This window comes from Rutidosis leptorrhynchoides, chromosome 7, assembly GCF_046630445.1.
Source record: "Rutidosis leptorrhynchoides isolate AG116_Rl617_1_P2 chromosome 7, CSIRO_AGI_Rlap_v1, whole genome shotgun sequence".
Classification (NCBI taxonomy): Eukaryota; Viridiplantae; Streptophyta; class Magnoliopsida; order Asterales; family Asteraceae; genus Rutidosis; species Rutidosis leptorrhynchoides.
The window spans coordinates 7,472,370-7,491,247 of NC_092339.1; positions in this window are offsets into that span (position 1 = coordinate 7,472,370).

The following is an 18,878-nucleotide window of genomic DNA, read 5'->3' on the forward strand; positions in this document are numbered from 1 at the left end:
TGAAATCACATGGGCTTGACGAGCCCTCATTCGGACGGTTCGCTACCGTTAGTGGATGAAATATATTTTCGGGTATAGTGTATGTTCTAACACTACGTAACAGGGTACAAAACAGTTAAGTCTTGATAATTGGGTGCTCGCGAACATACTTTTGGAATGCAAACGATTTGGATAATCAACTATACAAATTCTTGTGGTTCAAAAACAACGTTTACAAATACACCTATGATTTTACCAATGTTTTTCGTTGACAGTTTTCTATATGTTTCTCAGGTTCATACTTGGCTACTTGATACATGCTTCCGCACACTTTGATTTCTTGCTTGGGGTTAAGCATACATGCATACGCTAGTGATAGCACCTTTGGATTCAAACTTAATGTTTACATGTATACGCTATTGATAGCAACTGTGATTTTTAACTTATTATGTCGCAAGTTATTTCATTTATACTTTACAACTTTTGTAAACTTAACTTGTTGTCGAACCGTTGGGTTACTTAAAACTTTGCAAGTCATGCACGTTTCAAATGAATGCGACATAATTTTGGTCAAACGCGTCTCATTTAGGGACTATGACCACGTAACGGGACCTAAGTTAACGACGCCGTCAATGACTATTTTGTCGGGTCGTTATAAATGGTATCGGAGCATTGGTTGTAGGGATCTAGGATGTGCATTAGTGTGTCTGACAAAGTCGTTAGGACGTATTAGTGAGTCTAGACTACAACCGGATAGTTAACCATGGCATTCTGACTTGCATTTGCTATAGATAGCACTTACTTGACTACTTGTGCATTATACTTAAACCTTTCTTAGGTGAATCCCATAATGGTACTAAACTTTCATCATACGAATCCGTATTCTGCCACTTTCTAGTAACACACGTAAATTCATGATTCATACACGTAAAGATGACGACGACTTCGTTAGTTATACTAGTTCGGGAACTCTGTCTCCTAGGTTGTTATTCACCACCGTCCCACCTTACTATCCACAAGTGCCGTAAAGTTTCAACTATGGCGATCACTGACCACTACCGATGTTACACCAGTGTTCTTCACTATCTACCATTTCTTGTTACTACCATCACTACTCTCGACGGGTATCTGTAGTGACCCGAACTTTTCCATGATTATATATTATATGAGATTCATATTTACATGATTAAATGTTTCCAATATGTTAAGCAATCAAACTTGTTAAGACTTGATTAATTGAAATGTGTTTCATGTAGACAATTGACCACCCAGTTGACCGGCGATTCACGAACGTTAAAACTTGTAAAAACAACATGACGATATATATATATGGATTTATATATATTTTACATGATATTTTGATAAGTAAGTATCTCACAAAGTATATTAACAAAGAGTTATATGCATAAAATGGAACTACTGAATTAAAGAAACTCGAAATGATATATATAACGATTATCGTTATAACAACGTTTTAATTAAAATAAATACATGTGTATTTTATTAAGATATGAACACACTATGTTTAACATAATAAAATAATAATTAATTATATTATTAAGTTTATTAACAATGAACTACACAAGTAAGGTGAGACTACTAACTTAAGGATTTCGAAACAATATATATATGTAACGATTATCGTTGTAATAGTATTTTAACATATATATATATATATATATATATATATATATATATATATATATATATATATATATATATATATATATATATATATATATTGATATTAAGATATATTCATACACCATATTATTATGTTAACATAACAATTTAACATCTCATTTAAGTATAATAACAATGGATTAATTACAGTTAACAAGATCGTTAACTTAAAGGTTTCGAAACAACACTTACATGTAACGACTAACGATGACTTAACGACTCAGTTAAAATGTATATACATGCAGTGTATTAAGATATATTAATACACTTTTAGAAGACTTCAAGACACATATCAAAATACTTGTACTTAACAAAATTGGTTACAATTTCATTCTCATACATTTTCATCAAGAATTCTACTCGTATTCGTTCGGTACTCGTACTCGTACAATACCCAGCTTCTAGTTGTATATACTATTCGTATATATACTCAATGATCAGCTCCTTAGAAGCCTTAATGAGTCATCAAACATGTGGGTGTTGGAGTATGATACAAATTCAAAGCGAGCGGAAACATTTTTAAAACTTTACAAAATCATACTCTTCCACGGATCATTGTACAAAACTTTAGCAAACAAAATAAATTAACGAAACCAAACAAGAGAAGATTAGAATACAACCTTTGTAGCCTTTTGAAGATTGAATTTGAAAACTCAAAGAAGAGTTCCTCTAAACGGTAGTCACCCAAAGTTCCAACCTTGTTTCGATCTATACCTTCTACTTAACGAATCTTTTCTTCTTCCTTATTTCCACCAAAAACGGAACCCAATTATAGATTTCAAGTATTTTGGTTACTTGAAAATGAGAAAGAAAATAGCATTTTTGTATGTGTGTTTTGTATCTTTTGTATATATTTCCAATACCAAGACTTGGTATTATATATTACATAATTGATACAATAATACATATAGTACAAATATAATAAATGAATATTGGGAAAGATTTGCAAAATCAAATCTTTATATAAAATAATATTTACAAAATCAAATCATATTTTATAAATCAAATCAAATCTTATATCTCATATAAAATATGATTTGCAAAATCTAATCAAATCTCTACATATTTAGATTTGTAAGTATATGTAATCACATAAAAAAACTTACTTAATTTATTAAACCATTAACTAATGATTAATAAATTAATTTCCGATTAGAAGGTATATCAAACAATTTACGATTGGCCTTTGTGTGTGAACGAATAGGATAAATGGACTTTTATTATTTAATGTCATGGGCATATCTTTGGAATATATGTACCACGGTCAAACCACGGTTGAACAGTACCCAACCCGAGAACATATTTCCAACAGACCCCCACTTGCACTGACATTAATAATATTGGTCTGTCTTAAAAGACACACCATGTGTAACAACTAGTCTGCTACGTTACACTCCTATATTTTCATTTATATCAATCATCCTTTTGTTCAAGATATCTATATGAACGTGTAACATGGTTAAGTGTCAATCATCATCGTTCAAGATTATGTTTCCCGATGGAGATTTGTGGTGATCAAATAGACTGCAATTGCATTAATTCAGTCGTAGCATGGCCACGCATTTAATTCAGCACAAATCAACGAGGGGCCCAGAGATATCGCTTCAACTCGCTTAAAGAATAAGGAACAAATTGCTTCAACTGTATAGACATCCACCACATTTCATGATATACCCAATCTGCTCCCTTATGACCGGCATTTACGCACAACGTTAGAAACAGGTCAAAGTATAACATAGTTTGTGTCAGGATTTCTCATACATATCCACTCTAGGATAAATGATGTTTCCATCTTAGAGCTTACCTTTTGACTTAAAAACCATGAAGTAATGTCTAAGTGTGGTCATTCCAGAACCTTGAATCAACTATCAAGTTCCTCACGAATGTAGTTTCATATAAGCCTATATTATTACACTTCATAGCAGCCTTAATTCAATTCTCTCTTCCTTAGAGAATGACCGACTGTGGAAGTTTATGAAATAATATTCATTGGAAGTTAAAACATGCAAAATGAAACATGGCAATATACAATGAAATGATCGCATCGTGCGTATAATATAATCTCAATATATTAATCATCAGATCAATTGCAACATATATTATTACCCAATGTTTAAAGTTTCAAACTTAACATAAAAAATACAATCAAACTTTATCATCAATGACACGAATGCCAATAGACATGCTATGAGCATCATGCTTAGTCTATGGCAAAGGCTTGGTGAAAGGATCAGCCAAGTTCTTATTCGTGTCTACTCTACTTAATAATATGTCATTTTCTGCTACAAGTTGACGGATGTAATGGTACTTTCTGAGTATGTGTCGTGTGCGCTTTTGTGACCTCGGTTCTTGAGCCAAGACAACTGCACTCACATTGTCGCAGAAAATCTCAACAGGATCATGGATTGTAGGAACCACACCCAGATCCCCGATGAATTTCTTTATCCACATGGCCTCTTTAGCAGCTTCATTTACCGCTATATACTCGGCTTCTGTCGTAGAATCAGCAATAGTACTTTGCTTGCCACTTCTCCACGTGACGGCTCCACCGTTCAACATAAATACAAATCCTGATTGTGAAGAGCAATCATCTCTATCTGATTGGAAACTAGCGTCAGAGTATACTTTGATGCTCAGCTCATCATTCCTACCATAGACCAAGAACATCTCTTTAGTCCTCCTAAGATACTTTAGAATGTTCTTGACTGCTATCCAATGAGCTTCACCAGGATTAGCCTGATAACGACTAGTCATGCTTAGTGCATACGACACGTTAGGCCTAGTTCATATCATCGCATACATGATCGATCCTATAGCTGAAGCATATGGAGTCCGACTCATGGTAGCTGACTCCAAGTCAGAATTAGGACATTGAGACTTGCTCAATATCATTCCAGGGTTCATAGAAACGCACCCTTTATTAGAGTTATGCATACCTAATTTCTTCAGTATCTTATCTATATATGCACTTTGGTTTAGCCCAATTAATCTCCTTGACCTATCTCGAAAGATCTTTATTCCCAAAATATATGATGCATCTCCTATGTCTTTCATGGAGAAACATTTCCCTAGCCAAGCTTTGACATCTTTCAATGTCGGGATATCGTTTCCCATGAGTAATATGTCATCGACATATAGTACAAGGAAGACTACAACACTCCCACTAGACCTAACATAGACACATGGCTCATCTTCGCCTCTAATAAAACCAAATTCTTTGATCTTCTCATTAAAGTAAAGATTCCAGCTACGAGAAGCTTGTTTAAGTCCATAAATGGACTTTTGAAGCTTGCACACACTATTAGGATACTTAGGATGTACATAACCCTCAGGTTGTGTGATAAACACATCCTCTGTTAGCTTACCATTAAGGAAAGCTATTTTTACATCCATTTGCCATATCTCATAGTCATAAAATGCAGCTATGGCAAGAAGTATTCTAATAGATTTACACATAGCTACTGGTGAAAAAGTTTCATCATAGTCTACACCATATTGTTGCGTGTAACCCTTAGCCACCAGTCTGGCTTTGAATGTGTGTACATTTCCATCCATATCGGTCTTCTTCTTGAAGACCCACTTACACCCAATGATTTTAGTACCTGGTATATGATTAATCAAGGTCCAGACTTGATTATCATACATGGATTGGATCTCGTTGTCCATAGCCTCCTTCCATTTGACAGACTCGGGGCCTGTCATTGCTTCCTGATAGGTAATAGGTTCAGCAGAATCTATATTTTCGTCAACACCCTTAAATATCTGTAAATTATATTTCTTTGGTGTTCGATGCACTCTATCAGATCTATGTATAGGTGGTGGCTGTAGGCCAGTTTCTCTTTCAACTGCAGGCTCGTCAACCTCTTGAGGAGAATCGGTTCCAATATCGGTTTCCATGTTGGTTGATTCTTGAATTTTTTCAAGGTCAATTTTGCTCCCACTGGTTCCTTTTGATATGAAATCCTTTTTAAGGAAGACTCCCCTTCGAGACACAAAGACTTTGTTCTCAGTAGGGTTGTAAAACAAATATCCAAAAGAATCAGTCGGGTAACCAACAAATAAACACTTTTCAGATCTGGGTTCAAGTTTATCTTGAGCTTCACGACGAACGTAAGCCTCACAACCCCAGATTCTTAGATATGAGAGAGACACAGTTTTACCATGCCATATCTCATAAGGTGTTTTAGAAACTTTCTTGGTTGGGATGAGGTTAAGGATCCTTGCGGAAGTTTGTAGGGCATAACCCCAAAAACTGATTGGAAGCTTTATGCGGCTCATCATGGATCGAACCATATCAAGTAACGTTTGATTCCTCCTTTCAGCCACACCATTATGTTGTGGTGTTCTAGGAGGAGCTAATTGTGATATTATCCTACAACCCCGTAGATGATCAGGAAATTCATCATTAAGATATTCACCACCTCTATCAGATCGAAGAATCTTAATTCTTTTGTTCAGTTGATTTTCTACTTCATTTTGGTATGCCTTGAACACTCCCAAAGTTTCAGACTTTTGTTTAATTAAAAAAACGTAACCATATCTACTGAAGTCATCAGTAAATGTAATGAAGTATCGTTCATTGTGTCTAGTAGGCGATCTGAACGGACCGCACACATCAGTGTGTACCAACCCCAATAGATCCTTAGTCCGTTCACAGTTTCCTATGAAAGGTACCTTTGTCATTTTTCCTGATAAGCAAGATTCGCATTCATCATACGATATTATATCAAATGTTTCTAGAATTCCATCTGACTGGAGTTTGGCTATGCGTTTCTTGTTTATGTTGCCTAAACGATAATGCCATAGATACGTTTTATCCAAAACATCTTTAGATGAATCAACATTATAGATTGAACTATCATTTAGCTTTGTTGTGGTTTCTAAGATGCCTTTACAAGGACTAGCCTTGAAATAAAACATCCCATTTTTGTGAACAAGTATTGATCCATTATCAAAACTAAAATCAAAATCATCATTAAATAAAGCATCAAAAGATATAATATTTCTTGCCATTTCGGCACTGTAGCAAACATTAGATAAAACAATACATAGACCAGCATCCAAAGAAAGCTTGTATTCTCCAATCATGTTAATAGAGGCAACGTTCTTATTCCCCATGATTAGATTGAGCTCTTCGGTCTTCAGCTTCCTACTTCTTGTGAGTCCCTGTACATTTGTACAAATGTGAGTACCACATCCTGTGTCCAATACCCAGGAATTAGAAATAGTAGTATTGTTTAGTTCAATCATGAACAAACCTGAAGGTACAGTGACACCCTTAGCCCGTAGTTCATTAAGTTCCTTCAAGTACTTAGTACAATTGCGCCTCCAATGTCCTTTATCCCCACAATGGAAGCATATTGCTTCTTTAGGAGACTTAGTTTGCGGGATCTTTGAAGTAGAAGAGTTAGCAATGCCCTTAGGTTTAGGTTTGAAGTTGGACGTGCCAACCTTACCCTTGCCCTTGTTCTTGCCCTTTGCTTTGTTTTTCTTCTTCTTGATCCCACTTTCACGAATGGCTAGGACGGTAGTTGCGGGTTTAGCTTTGGCCATGTTAGCCTCAGCAGTTTTCAACATACCATGGAGCTCCATGATTGTTTTCTCCATATTGTTCATATTATAGTTCATAATGAATCCTTCATATGCACTAGTCAGCGAGTTCAGGATAAAATCCGTTGCAAGCTCTTGACTTATGGAAAACCCAAGGCGCTCCAGCCGGTCTATGTACCCTTTCATTCGTAGTACATGGACACTAACGCTACTTCCCGTTGCCATTTTGCAAGATATGAGAGCTTTCACGGTGTCAAACCTTTCTTGCTTTGCTTGTTGTTGGAACATGTCCTTTAGTTGGTTAAGCATGTCGTACGACCCTAAGCTCCCCATGCCCTTTTGGAGCTCTGGAGGCATGGTCGCCAACATCAAGCATGCTACCTCATTAGACTCGAAACGTCATTTTTCAAACTCGTCCCTAGCCGCTTGAATAGCTCTCGATCCGGGTTCTGCCGGTAAGGGTTCCTCAATCGCCCTGATCTTTCCTTCCATCCTAAGAGCAATTCTTAGGTTGCGAAGCCAGTTCATGTAGTTCACGCCCGTAAGCTTGTCCTTTTCGAGGAGCCCTTTAAGGCATAAATTAGTGATTGATGACGGAGTAGGATTTGTGTTTGTTGCAGACATCTATCATATTTTTAAAGTAAGTTGTATTAGTTAGTTTGATATGTTTAATCCTTGTTAAGATAATTACCCAAGTATTTTCAATATTCAAACAATTATAATTAACAAGGCTAAGATCCATATTTCACTTATGGTAACAATTGGTTTACCGCGGATCGCCAATCATAAGCTATTTAGGTAGGTAACTATATTACCAATTTCATCCATTATGAAATTCTTAGGTTCTGCGGAATTTAGTGATAATCAATTATTTCACTTGGCATGTTTAATCCCTTCTACGCTAATCCTTCCTCGTGGCGGGTTTGCCGCGAACTACGATTTCAGATTGTAAAGCGTCCGTGATAGATACACGTGAAATCCAGCCCAAGACTCTCGGGTATCGCAAAATTTACCTCACCCTTCCCAACACCCAATTAAAGTCCGGCCTAAGACTCTCGGGTATCGCGAACTCTAACAGGTGGAAGGTTCGAATGTGTGTACAACTCATGGGTAGCGTAAAGTTTACATTTAAAACAGGGTTTTGTTTTCTTTTAGCAAAAGTAGTTTATTCTTTCAAAACAATTGCTAATTATGTATTGCGTGTTGCGTTTGTTAAACTAATTTTAACCAAACCATTTTAAGTGATTATTGTCTTTTGTTTCTATACTAATTTTCTAGCTAGCATGGCATAGACAAATAAGAACACAATAATAATCATGACACGCAATTATCGGTAGTATGCCTCGAGTCCTATGCGTTTTTTCGGTGAGCCAACACATGGAAAAACTTGGTCAACTAGGGACATAACCTTGTGTGAGAATTGGCTCCCACTAAAACCGCCATCTCCATTAAATGCTCGGACGGGCCGCCTTGTGAACATCATCTTCGTGATTCCAATCTTGGTTGCATTATTTTATAAAATAACTATTCTATTGTCTATACTACTACAAATACAATATGAAAAAGAAATACGACATGCAAGTCGTTTAATAATTATTACATTCATCCCAAATAAATAAGAAATACGACATGCAAGTCGTTTAATAAATTATTACATTCATCCCGAATAAATAATAAATTAAATCACACAACCAAACATTCACACAAGGGTCTTATAGAGGCAAATACTACCGATTTCATACAAAAATCATATACATTTCAAATGGAGTGCCAAACATCCATTTTATGAAACATGTTTCGATAAGGATTGATTTAAACAACACTTAATGGCACATAACAAATATCAATCCTTGTTTACATAACTTATGTATGTAAACCCACTTCATATTTTGTAAGTATGATTTTCATGCCAAAACCGTCCAAATAAACATATTAAGCGAATTAAAACATGTTGGAGATTTATCCACTTTAACAAAGCATAAAGTCTAAAATTAACAATTTTAATTTTCTCATTTCATGTAAAACATGAATATAATTTATGTACTTTATTTTTCTAAACTTTGAATCACTTTTAGTCAACATTCAAGTTACCTTATCAAATTTTCGGATTTTGGCAGATTCATACATGCAACTTCAGATGGTCATATCTTACACATTTCTAGTCCGTTTTCGATGATTTTTTTTTCAAATTTAAGTTCTTGCAGTTAGCTTTCAAATGCAATTGGTCTCATACAATAATATTGAGTTTAAAGCCCCGGAACAGTCCATCAAAGACGGACTGTCCAAGCTGGAAAATTTTTTTTCTTAAATGAAAAAAATGAGTTTAACCCATTTTACATTTTGCCAAAATCCAAGATTCAAATTAGTATTTAGGAAACATAAAACATAAATCATGATACTTGTTTTGCATGTTTGTTATGCATGATCATCTCCAAGAATCATGCACAACGCATCCATCAAAACTAAATATCATAAGAAAAGTTTGCTAAAACTTGGACAAGATGGCTCTGATACCACTGTTGGAGTATGATACAAATTCAAAGCGAGCGGAAGCATTTTTAAAACTTTAAAAAATATACTCTTCCACGGATCATTGTACAAAACTTTAGCAAACAAAATAAATTAACGAAACCGAACAAGAGAAGATTAAAATACAAACTTTGTAGCCTTTTGAAGATTGAATTTGAAAACTCAAAGAAGAGTTCCTCTAAATGGTAGACATCCAAAGTTCCAACCTTGTTTCGATCTATACCTTCTACTTAACGGATCTTTTCTTCTTCCCTATTTCCACTAAAAACGGAACCCAATTATAGATTTCAAGTATTTTGGTTACTTGAAAATGAGAAAGAAAATAACATTTTTGTATGTGTGTTTTGTATCTTTTGTATATATTTCCAATACCAAGACTTGGTATTATATATTACATAATTGATACAATAATACATATGGTACAAATATAATAAATGAAGATTTGGAAAGATTTGCAAAATCAAATCTTTATATAAAATAAGATTTACAAAATCAAATCATATTTTATAAATCAAATCAAATCTTATATCTTATATAAAATATGATTTGCAAAATCTAATCAAATCTCTACATATTTAGATTTGTAAGTATATGTAAACACATAAAAAAAACTTATTAATTTATTAAACCATTAAGTAATGATTAATAAATTAATTTCCGATTAGAAGGTATATCAAACAATTTACGATTGACCTTTGTGTGTGACCGAATAGGATAAATGGACTTTTATTATTTAATGTCATGGGCATATCTTTGGAATATATGTACTACGGTCAAACCACGGTCGAACCGTAGCCAACCCGAGAACATATTTCCAACAGTGGGAACCATTCTTTGTAATCTAGTATGAATTATTTAGCAAATTACAAAAATATTATAAACCATTCATGAATTATTAATAAGAAAACAAACTTACATATCCTTTATATCTAATCCATGAGTCACGATCAAAAACACATAAAACACTTTCATTCTTCAATTTTCTTCATCTAATTGATCTCTCTCAAGTTCTATCTTCAAGTTCTAAGTGTTCTTCATAAATTCTATATGTTCTAGTTTCATAAAATCAAGAATACTTTCAAGTTTGCTAGTTCACTTCTAATCTTGCAAATACATTTCAAGTGATCATCTAACCTCAAGAAATCTTTGTTATTTACAGTAGGTTATCTCTCTAATTTAAGGTAATACTCATATTTAAACTTTGATTCAATTTCTATAACTATAACAATCTTAATTCGAGTAGAAATCTTACTTGAACTTGTTTTCGTGTCATGATTCTACTTCAAGAACTTTCAAGCCATCCAAGATCCTTTGAAGCTCTAGATCATTTCTTGTCATTTCTAGTAGGTTTACCTACTATACTTGAGGTAGTGATGATGTTCATAACATCATTCAATTCATATATATATATATATATAACTATCTTATTCGAAGATTTAAACTTGTAATCACTAGAACATAGTTTAGTTAATTCTAAACTTGTTCGCAAACAGAGTTAATCCTTCTAACTTAACTTTTAAAATCAACTAAACACATGTTCTATATCTATATGATATGATAACTTAATGATTTAAAACCTGGAAACATGAAGAACGCCTTAAATGTAACATCCCACCTTTTTCCGTTTACTTTCCATTTATTTAATTTAAAGTCCGTTATATAATTATAACATCTTCCGTTAATACGCGTTCTAAAATATTTCCTTTAGGTAATACACGCACCCGCTTTAAACTTGAGGGAACAATGTTGCCAAGTGACCAAAGATGTGACTAAGTCAAATGGTCAACTTCTTTCTCATCCATTCATTCACCTCCTCCAAATCTAATACTTCAACTTTTTCTCTCAAACACCCAATACACAAATTCATCATCTAAATTCGATCTAGCAACTGTTCATCAAAACAAATTGCATAATTGAAATCCTTGCATCTTCCTCTTCGAATCCATACCAACTTCATTACATTTGGGTAACTTTCTAAAAATACTAGATTTTACGTTCTTGATGTTTTTGACTTAAAAGTGTGTTAATTAGTGTCTATGGCTCAAGTCTAACATGATTGTGTGATTTATTTGCTTGTTCTTGCTATTTTGATGTAACCAGCTTAAACTTGAAATGGGTGTGTTTGATCTCGAGATTTGGTTACTTAAATGTTGTTAGCTGTTAAAAGTGCATGTATAAATTGTGTTACTAGCATCACTAGCTTCAATTTGATATGTAGGTTGACTTAGAAAGACTCCTTAAACATAATTACTAAATTTATGATTTTGAGTTAGGGTTTGATAGAAGTAAAATGGATTTTTGATGCATTAAATGCTTTGCAATGTTAATTGTAAGTGTTTAGTTGTATTGTATGCATAATTATCTATGGAACGGCGTATTATATGCGTGCATTTAATTCCCGAATCATCAATGTGCATTTATGGACTTGAAGCATTTATGATGAGCATTGATTGATCATTTAATTTGAAAATTCATTTATTGTAAATGTTAGATTTGATTGATGAAATGTGCTTAGTTGTATTCCTCGTTAAATTACCTTTCCAACGATGTATGGTATGCATTTTAAGTGTTTACGGTTCATTAATTATGCTTAAAAGAGGTTTGGTTCGAGACTTGTTAATTTTTCAGCTTTTCCCACTGGAGTCAGGTAGTGATGCGGCGCATCGCTATTGGATGCGGCGCATCAGTGGAAAGATGCGGCGCATCACTATGGGATGCGGCGCATCTGAAGCAGGCTGCCCAAAATATATTTTTATTTTTTTCGTTTAATTCCCGCTATGTTATACATGTCCGATTAACATGAAACTTGGCCAACATACTTATATATGCTTATCTTTCATAGAAAAATTATCGGATACCCGACCCGACCCGTTGACTTTGACTTTGACCAAGTTTGACTTTCAGTCAAACTTAACCAAATACTTATGCAATCATTCTAACGTGCTTTTATACTTGTATCTTGCATGAAACTTGACAATTTGACTCACATGCTATATTAATCGAGCCGTAACGAGCCATAGGAATAATTGAACAACTTTGACCAATCGTGTTTATCGTTATTGATACGACCTATTTGTTTAGGTCAAGACTAGCATCCGTTCTTGCACACGTTTACTTGTGAAGTACTTTTATACTCTTGTATCAAGGTGAGATCATAGTCCCATCTTTTCAACAACTTTTATACTTTAAATCATGGGATGAGAAACATATACGTACCATACTCTTATGCTTTGAACACAAGAACGAAAACAAACATTCCACAGCGAGTTAGAACAAAAAGCCTCAATTCAATTATCATTAGTTACATGATGTGTGCAGCGGTGTATACGAAATAGATTATATTTTATTACAAAATACTATTAAATATGATACAATTTTACACAAATTATTTATTTATTTATTGAATCGGATATATCTAAACCTTGCTACAACACTTATAGGCAGTGTACCTAATCGTAGAGTAGTGTAGTTTTTAGTAAGTCCGGTTCGTTCCACAGGGAGCTAGTGATACGTACTATATTTTTAACTACTATATTTGTATAATATATATATAATTATATAAGTAGTAATATTATAAAAGGGGGGTTTTACCATTTAATGACCGGTTTGTAGATTTTAAATTTTAAGCGTAAAGATAAATGACAATAATATAAATGACAGAATTTAAACTGCGATAAAGTAAATTGCAGTAATTAAAATAACAGTAAATAAAGGTATGATGAAATATGAAATAAAAGTATTATGCTTACTTAAACTTCCGTAACCATGATGTTTGACGTTTTGATTTTAATTTATTACTCTGGGTTAATTGTCCTTTTGTCCTGGATTATTTGAAACCTATCTGGTTTTTGTCCATAATAGTCCATCGGTCATAAATATAAAGTGCGAATGTCCTCGTCAAATTACCCTTATACCCGAAGTCAAATATTCCAACTAATTAAAGATTTAAACTGTGACGCAGTTATCACTTCTGTCAACAATTACACCAGTTATCACTGTATGTAATCCACCCCTGTTTTGATTAGATATGAATATTAATTTACCCACTTTATCAGTTTGAATAATCAATTACCCAACCCGAATAATTAATTAAATGATTATAATAGATTCTGTATGAATGCCACTAAATAGGACAACCATAATCATTATTAATTATTAGGTTAATTAATTTGAAGATAGGTTCGATAGACTCCAATGAGTTGTCACTCGATTAGACAATACCCCCATCTATTAATAGTCAATAGTCCAATTTCCACAAGTGTCAGTCTTTTGCCCAAACTTTAATTATGGTACAAAATCCAATAACCCCATCATAATATTTAGTCTAACATCGTGATTACTTCGGCTCAAATAAGCATAATAATAACTTAGTTACGAGACATTAATTTAAAAAGGAAGAACATAGCTTACAGTGTTGATTAATCGCGTAGCGGTACACGGACAGAGTTCCGTCTTATAAAACCTTAAAACATTTCTTACAATAACCCAATTATTATTAAACTTAAATTAAACTTAATATTATAAATATAAATATATATATTTCTTACAGAGGAAGAAGAGTGAAAGAGTGTTTTACATTCGCTGAAAACGTTGCCTTTTATAGCACCTGACCCAACTTTTGGGGCCATGCGATCGCATGGCCTGGGTGTGTTAATCCCATGCGATCGCATGGTGACTGGTACCAGCTCACTTTCCCTTGTTTTCTAGCTTGTCGACATATTTATTAAATATATAATATATATAATTTATATTAATTATATATATATTATATTATATTCTTGTGCATAGTTGACTTGTAATTTTAGGACCGTTGACTCGCACGTTGATGCTCGGTTTATGTCTCATTTTCGGATTTTCGAACGTCCTTTCGTACGCGTAGATATCTTGTACTTTGCGTTCCGCGGCTTGTACTCTTGTAATTTTTAGACGTTTCTCATCAATAAATTGAACTACTTGGATTGTATCTTGTACATTTGTGCTTTTTGGTCATTTGCGTCTTCAAATCGTCGTTTTCTTCTTTTATCTTCGCACTTATTTATTTAAACGAATATTACTTGAAAATAGAACAATTGCAACTGAAAACTTTACATATTGGAAGGATATTGTGCCTAAATATATGCTCATTTGGAGCACTATCAAATATCCTCACACTTGAGCGTTGCTTATCCTCAAGCAATACAGAATTTGAAATTAAATCACACTTCACTCGAATCACTTTTTTTATTCTCACACTTTATACATCAGTGATTTTGATACGGCGGTATAAACAATGATAGTAACGATGTGGTTTACAGTCCCACATGACTATTAAAAATTTAGATCATTTAAGGAAATTGGATCTTTATGAAAACATTTGATCTTTTGAAAATTCATTCTAGCTTTTACCCTTGATAAGTTTTTCGGTATAACCCTTCACCGGTGTTTGCAAAATGTTTTTGTGGGTTTTGTGGGTTTCAGATTTTAAAATTTTAGCTCAAAAACTTGTGGTTTTGTGTCACCCACTTGCTAACCTTGTATTAGGAAAGCACCACGTTCAGTATACTTGCTCCGTATATTAACTTTCGGTAAACTACCTTCCGGTTGTAAAGGAAAGCATTGAACAAGTAACTGTTAAGGCAATGTCTAATGACATGCAGATGTTCATGGTCTACAATGTGTCGGATGCAATTACTATCCTTTGTAGGAGTAATAGTAAAGATCACCCTATAATTTTTTGGTCTGACACACGGTCCTGCCTTCGACCTTTCTATGCAACCACCGTTCTTACGGTTGACCCCCGATTTGGTTCAGGTGACCTAATGAATTCTGATGAATTCTCAGGATTTTACGTTCAATGGTAATGAACGCATTGAAAATAGGTTTCAGAAAACAAATCGGTTTTAATTTTGATCAAAATATTTTCTCGTTCAAGCTCGAGTTTAGATATTATTGAATTCCATGAGTTTGTAATTCTCAATATTTAAAGTCAATCTCAAGGATTGAGTAATATCAGTCTTAAAAGCTGATTTTTAATCTTTAAGGAGATTATCCTTTCTGGGGATCTGATTCATTAGTCTTATCAAGCTAATTTGCACGGCGCCCTCCCTATTTTACGAGACAGATCCTCTCATGGTTAAGATAAGTCTGACCACTTGGCGACCCTGTTTGATGCTGAGGTCTATGGATTTCCTGCTAATTTTAGAGATGACTTTTCTAGATTTTTCGTCAACCTACAGCTGGTCTGGACGACAACTCCCTGACCTAAATCAAGAAGCGCGTGTCTTTTTCTGAAGACTTTACTTCCGTTTAATGATGGAATTGATTAATCGTGTAGATCCATCTATTCTTTCAAAGGTATTACAATAAATCGGGTAAAACTGATTAGTTTAGTCCAAAGCAAAAGTACCAGCAATAATCTGTACCAAATATGTGATATGTGTTTTAAAGAAATTGGTAAATTCTTCCCACACTTAGCTTTTATTTATTCTTTTCTTTGCCTTTTTATTCTCTTCTATTCCATTTTAAATGAATTCAAGCATTTTGGGTTGTTTCTCCATTTATGTTTTCTATGAGGTAATAATAATTTCGGCATTAACACCTAGTTTTATCGTTCATAAATATGTATAAACATGATTTTGAATTCATTTAGTTGAAATTTTTTCAAATTTTCACAAAAATTGACAATTAAAACTAAGTGTAAACCCGAGAGAATTTATAACCCTTCCCCACACTTGAGATCATGCAATGCCCTCATTTGCATGAAATCAGACTATAATTATAAATTCATGAGGGTGATTAGTGTAGAAAAGTGATTAAAAATACCGAGTTTGCAAACATATTATTTTATATCATATTTGATATTTTGCGTCTTGTCGTCAAAATTAGTAGCTTTTGCTGAACTTTAATAACAGTCTTTGAAAGTGCGCTATTTTACCCTATTTTGTACATAAGATAAACTACAAACATACATAATATTTTTATTATATTTTTTTATAAAACCTTTATTTATTAAAACAATTTAAATGAATAATTTTTTTTTTAAAATTTTGTTTCCTTTTACTTTAGGTAGTTTCGGTATGTTTACCTAGTCCGTCCCTCGACAAAATTTAAAATTTGTCATTTTTAAAGCGATTGTTTTAAAAGCAAAGTTTTTTGGGTTTTTTAATTTTTTTGGTATACTTTAGATCAATAAAATTAAAAATAATAATAACAAAATTTTTCGCCCCGCCATCGGGTAAAGCAATTTCAGTTCCATGACCTAGTCTTTAACTTACGACGAATTTTAGAAATCATTTTTTTTAATGAAATAAAGTAAATTTTTGTTTTTAAATTCACACAAAACATAAATTTAAAAAGCGTATTAATTTCATACAAAACCTTCAAAATAAAAAATTCAGAATGGGGGGAGAAAACTAGTTCTTTAGTGTCTGCTAGTGGAAAAGACCAATCGGATTCCATTCTCAGAACTACACGAGAACAGAACAAATAACTCTAGACAGCATTTTTTTTATAGAACATTTGAATCTCCCCATACTTAGGTAGCCGTGGTGTCGAAATTGTGATTAAATTCATCGTCAATTTCTCTTGGACCATAATCAACTTGCATATCTGTGACTTTTTCTTTAAGCCATTGGTTGGATTCCTGTATAATATCCACAAATTCAACTAGTTTCGCCTTTTCTTTAGGCGATAGATTGGATACTAATCGGTTACATAACTTAAAGTTCCCCTTGGTTCTAGCATCGCGAATCCGTTTAATAAGTTTCTTCATTGAACTGTTAATAACGAGATCATTTAATTTCGTATCAACAACGGGGTTCTTTGTTATCAGGTTATCATTAGGTGTTACTTCATCTTCCCCACACTTAGGCGTTTTATTATTGTTAAGCACTACCGTTGGAGTTGATAAAACAACATGGTTCTTACCAATCATTTTTATTGGTTCAACGGTTTTGGTTAGTGGAGATTTAGCCTTTCGAATCACAAAGGTGACCGATTTTTCACCATTACTAAGTGTCATTCTACCCTTTCTTACATCAAATAACGCCCTGGTGGACGCTAAGAATGGTTGACCTAAAATTAGAGGAACGTTTGAGTCCTCTTCTATGTCAATGACAATAAATTCGACTAAAAAAGTTAAATTACCCACTTAAATGGGTAGGTTGTCAGCAATTCCAACTGGGTGCTTAATGGTTTGATCAAAGAATCGAACACTCATTTCCGTTGGACTTAACTCACCTACACCTAATCTCTTATATAACGAAAGAGGCATAAAACTTATACTCGCACCTAAATCTGCTAGTGCATCATACATGACACAATCACTAAGTAGACAAGGAACAATAAATTCACTCGGATCACCTACCCTGGGTGGAGGTTGTGGTGGAACTGTCTTCACCGAATTTATTTTTATGGTTTTTGTTTCTTGTACTTTCTTATTCTTCTTCTTTTTCCTAAGGTGTAGTGACCCGAACTTTTCCATGTTTATATATATTAATTGAGATTGATATTTACATGATTAAATGTTTCCAACATGTTAAGAAATCAAACTTGTTAAGACTTGATTAATTGAAATATGTTTCATATAGACAATTGACCACCCAAGTTGACCGGTGATTCACGAACGTTAAAACTTGTAAAAACTATATGATGACATATATATGGATATATATATAGTTAACATGATACTATGATAAGTAAACATATCATTAAGTATATTAACAATGAACTACATATGTAAAAACAAGACTACTAACTTAATGATTTTTAAACGAGACATATATGTAACGATTATCGTTGTAAAGACATTTAATGTATATATATCATATTAAGATATATTCATACATGATAATATCATGATAATATAATAATTTAAAATCTCATTTGATATTATAAACATTGGGTTAACAACATTTAACAAGATCGTTAACCTAAAGGTTTCAAAACAACACTTACATGTAACGACTAACGATGACTTAACGACTCAGTTAAAATGTATATACATGTAGTGTTTTAATATATATTTATACACTTTTGAAAGACTTCAAGACACTTATCAAAATACTTCTACTTAACAAAAATGCTTACAATTACATCCTCGTTCAGTTTCATCAACAATTCTACTCGTATGCACCCGTATTCGTACTCGTACAATACAC